Raw genomic sequence first — 5,208 nt, forward strand, 5'->3', positions numbered from 1 at the left:
TTACGTTGTGACGTTTGGTAGCACACAAAGTGTTCCTCCGGTAAACGGGAGTTGCATAATCTCATAGTCATAGGAACATGTATAAGTCATGAAGAAAGCAATAGCAAGATACTAAACGATCGGGTGCTAAGCTAATGGAATGGGTCATGTCAATCACATCATTACTCCTAAAATGTGATCCCGTTAATCAAATGACAACACATGTCTTATGGTTAGGAAACATATCCATCTTTGATTAACGAGCTAGTCAAGTAGAGGCATACTAGTGACACTTGTTTGTCTATGTATTCACACATATTATGTTTCCGGTTAATACAATTCTAGCATGAATAATAAACATTTATCATGATATAAGGAAATAAATAATAACTTTATTATTGCCTCTAGGGCATATTTCCTTCAGTCTCCCACTTGCACTAGAGTCAATAATCTAGATTACACAGTAATGATTCTAACACCCATGGAGCCTTGGTGCTGATCATGTTTTGCTCGTGGAAGAGGCTTAGTCAACGGGTCGAATCACATTCAGATCCGTATGTATCTTGCAATATCATCTGTCATACCACACATGAGACATAAAAAAAGAATACCGGAAAAAAAAGAGATATACAAAGAGAATATACAAAAAAAATAACAATTAAGAAAAATAAAGAAAATTAAAAAGAGTATAAATATAAGTAGAAATAAATGTGAAATATTCCTTTGCCAAGGCAATTGCACCAGTATTGTCACAAAAGATTTTCATTGGACCCGATGCACTAGGTATGACACCTAGATCGGATATGAACTCCTTCATCCAGACTCCTTCGTTTGCTGCTTCCGAAGCAGCTATGTACTCCGCTTCACATGTAGATCCGCCACGACGCTTTGTTTAGAACTGCACCAACTGACAGCTCCACCGTTTAATGTAAACACATATCCGGTTTGCGATTTAGAATCGTCCAGATCAGTGTCAAAGCTTGCATCAACGTAACCATTTATAATGAGCTCTTTGTCACCTCCATATACGAGAAACATATCCTTAGTCCTTTTCAGGTATTCAGGATGTTCTTGACCGCTGTCCAGTGATCCACTCCTGGATTACTTTGGTACCTCCCTGCTAACTTATAGCAAGGCACACATCAGGTCTGGTACACAGCATTGCATACATGATAGAGCCTATGGCTGAAGCATAGGGAACATCTTTCATTTTCTCTCTATCTTCTGCAGTGGTCGGGCATTGAGTCTTACTCAACTTCACACCTTGTAACACAGGCAAGAACCCTTTCTTTGCTTGATCCATTTTGAACTTCTTCAAAATCTTTGTCAAGGTATGTGCTTTGTGAAAGTCCAATAGCGTCTTGATCTATCTCTATAGATCTTATGGCTAATATGTAAGCAGCTTCACCGAGGTCTTTCAGCGGAAAACTCTTATCAAGTATCCCTTTATGCTATCCAAATTCTATATCATTTCCAATCAGTAATATGTCATCCACATATAATATCAGAAATGCTACAGAGCTCCCACTCACTTTCTTGTAAATACAGGCTTCTCCAAAAGTCTGTATAAACCAATGCTTTGATCACACTATCAAAGCGTTTATTCCAACTCCGAGAGGCTTGCACCAGTCCATAAATGGATCGCTGGAGCTTGCACACTTTGTTAGTCCCTTTGATCGACAAAACCTTCCGGTTGCATCATATACAACTCTTCTTCTTCAAAATCCATTCAGGAATGCAGTTTTGACATCCATTTGCCAAATTTCATAATCATAAAATGCGGCAATTGCTAACATGATTCGGACAGACTTAAGCATCGCTACGGGTGAGAAGGTCTCATCGTAGTCAATCCCTTGAACTTGTCGAAAACCTTTTGCGACAAGTCGAGCTTTGTAGACAGTAACATTACCGTCAGCGTCAGTCTTCTTCTTGAAGATCCATTTATTCTCAATTGCTTGCCGATCATTGGGCAAGTCAACCAAAGTCCATACTTTTTCTCATACATGGATCCCATCTCAGATTTCATGGTTTCAAGCCATTTTTCGGAATCTGAGCTCACCATCGCTTCTTCATAGTTTGTAGGTTCATCATGATCTAGTAGCATGACTTCCAGAACAGGATTACCGTACCGTACCACTCTGGTGCGGATCTTACTCTGGTTGATCTACGAGGTTCAGTAGTAACTTGATCGGAAGTATCATGATCATTATTATTAACTTCCTCACTAACTGGTGTAGGTGTCACAGAAACCAGTTTCTGTGATGTACTACTTTCCAATAAGGGAGCAGGTACAGTTACCTCATCAAGTTCTACTTTCCTCCCACTCACTTCTTTCGAGAGAAACTCCTTCTCTAGAAAGGATCCATTCTTAGCAACGAATGTCTTGCCTTCGGATCTGTGATAGAAGGTGTACCCAACAGTCTCCTTTGGGTATCCTATGAAGACACATTTCTCCGATTTGGGTTCAAGCTTATCAGGTTGAAGCTTTTTCACATAAGCATCGCAGCCCCAAACTTTCAGAAACGACAACTTTGGTTTCTTGCCAAACCACAGTTCATAAGGCGTCGTCTCATGGATTTTGATGGTGCCCTATTTAACGTGAATGCGGCCGTCTCTAAAGCATAACCCCAAAATGATAGCGGTAAATCATGTAAGAGACATCATAGATCGCACCATATCTAAGTAAAGTACGATTACGACGTTCGGACACACCATTACGCTATGGTGTTCCGGGTGGCGTGAGTTGCGAAACTATTCCGCATTGTTTCAAATGTACACCAAACTCGTAACTCAAATATTCTCCTCCATGATCAGATCGTAGAAACTTTATTTTCTTGTTACGATGATTTTCAACTTCACTCTGAAATTCTTTGAACTTTTCAAATGTTTCAGACTTATGTTTCATTAAGTAGATATACCCATATCTGCTTAAATCATCTGTGAAGGTGAGAAAATAACGATATCCGCCACGAGCCTCAACATTCATCGGACCACATACATCTGTATGTATGATTTCCAAAATCTGTTGCTCTCTCCATAGTACCGGAGAACGGTTTTAGTCATCTTGCCCATGAGGCACGGTTCGCAAGTACCAAGTGATTCATAATCAAGTGGTTCCAAAAGTCCATCAGTATGGAGTTTCTTCATGCTCTTTACATATGACCTAAACGGCAGTGCCACAAATAAGTTGCACTATCATTATCAACTCTGCATCTTTTGGCTTCAACATTATGAATATGTGTATCACTACTATCGAGATTCAATAAGAATAGACCACTCTTCAAGGGTGCGTGACCATAAAAGATATTACTCATATAAATAGAACAACCATTATTCTCTGATTTAAATGAATAACCGTCTCGCATCAAACAAGATCCAGATATAATGTTCATGCTCAACGCTGGCACCAAATAACAATTATTTAGGTCTAATACTAATCCCGAAGGTAGATGTAGAGGTAGCGTGCCGACCGCGATCACATCGACTTTGGAACCATTTCCCACGCGCATCATCACCTCGTCCTTCGCCAGTGTTCGCTTAATCCGTAGTCCCTGTTTCGAGTTGCAAATATTAGCAACAGAACCATATCAAATACCCAGGTGCTACTGCGAGCTCTAGTAAGGTACACATCAATAACATGTATATCACATATACCTTTGTTCACCTTGCCATCCTTCTTATCCGCCAAATACTTGGGGCAGTTCCGCTTCCAGTGACCAGTCTGCTTGCAGTAGAAGCACTCAGTTTCAGGCTTAGGTCCAGACTTGGGTTTCTTCTCTTGAGCAGCAACTTGCTTGCTGTTCTTCTTGAAGTTCCCCTTCTTCTTCCCTTTGCCCTTTTTCTTGAAACTAGTGGTCTTGTTAACCATCAACACTTGATGCTCCTTCTTGATTTCTACCTCCGCAGCCTTTCAGTTGCGAAGAGCTCCTAGGAGATAATATGTTATTGATTACTATTCCTTGTCAGATATCTATAGTTATCACCTAGTAACCTCTAGTTGACTAGCTCGTTGATCAATAGATGGTTACGGTTTCCTGACCATGGACATTGGATGTCGTTGATAACGGGATCACATCATTAGGAGAATGATGTGATGGACAAGACCCAATCCTAAGCCTAGCACAAGATCATGTAGTTCGTATGCTAAAGCTTTTCTAATGTCAAGTATCATTTCCTTAGACCATGAGATTGTGCAACCCCCGGATACCGTAGGAGTGCTTTGGGTGTGCCAAACGTCACAACGTAACTGGGTGGCTATAAAGGTACACTACAGGTATCTCCGAAAGTGTCTGTTGGGTTGGCACGAATCGAGACTGGGATTTGTCACTCCGTTAAACGGAGAGGTATCTCTGGGCCCACTCGGTAGGACATCATCATAATGTGCACAATGTGATCAAAGAGTTGATCACGGGATGATGTGTTACGGAACGAGTAAAGAGACTTGCCGGTAACGAGATTGAACAACGTATCAGGATACCGACGATCGAATCTCGGGCAAGTATCGTACCGCTAGACAAAGGGAATTGTATACGGGATTGATTAAGTCCTTGACATCGTGGTTCATCCGATGAGATCATCGTGGAGCATGTGGGAGCCAACATGGGTATCCAGATCGCGTTGTTGGTTATTGACCGGAGAGGTGTCTCGGTCATGTCTACATGTTTCCCGAACCCGTAGGGTCTACACACTTAAGGTTCGATGACGCTAGGGTTATAGGGAAAGTATGTACGCGGTTACCGAATGTTGTTCGGAGTCCCGGATGAGACCCCGGACGTCACGAGGAGTTCCGGAATGGTCCGGAGGTAAATATTGATATATAGGAAGTATGGTTTTGGCCACCGGAGGTGTCCGGGCATCACCGGTAGTGTATCGGGACCACCGAAGGGTCCGGGGGTCCACCAGGTGGGGCCACCAGCCCCGGAGGCCTACATGGGCCAATAGTGGGAAGGGACCAGCCCCTAGGTGGGCTGGGGCGCCTCCCACCAAGGCCCAAGGCGCCTCCAAGAGGGGAGGGGGCAAACCCTAGGCTCAGATGGGCCTAAGGCCCACCTAGTGGTGCGCCCCCCCCTCTCTCTCCCCTTGGCCGCCCCCTAGATGGGATGTAGGGCTGGCCGCCACCCCTAGGGAGGGAACCCTAGGATGGGGCGCAGACCCTCCCCTCCCCCTATATATACTTGAGGTTTGGGGCTACCCAACACATGTGATTTGCTCTCCCTGTTGGCGCAGCCC

The sequence above is a fragment of the Triticum urartu genome, chromosome 4 (assembly GCF_003073215.2).
Source record: "Triticum urartu cultivar G1812 chromosome 4, Tu2.1, whole genome shotgun sequence".
In the NCBI taxonomy this organism is placed as follows: Eukaryota; Viridiplantae; Streptophyta; class Magnoliopsida; order Poales; family Poaceae; genus Triticum; species Triticum urartu.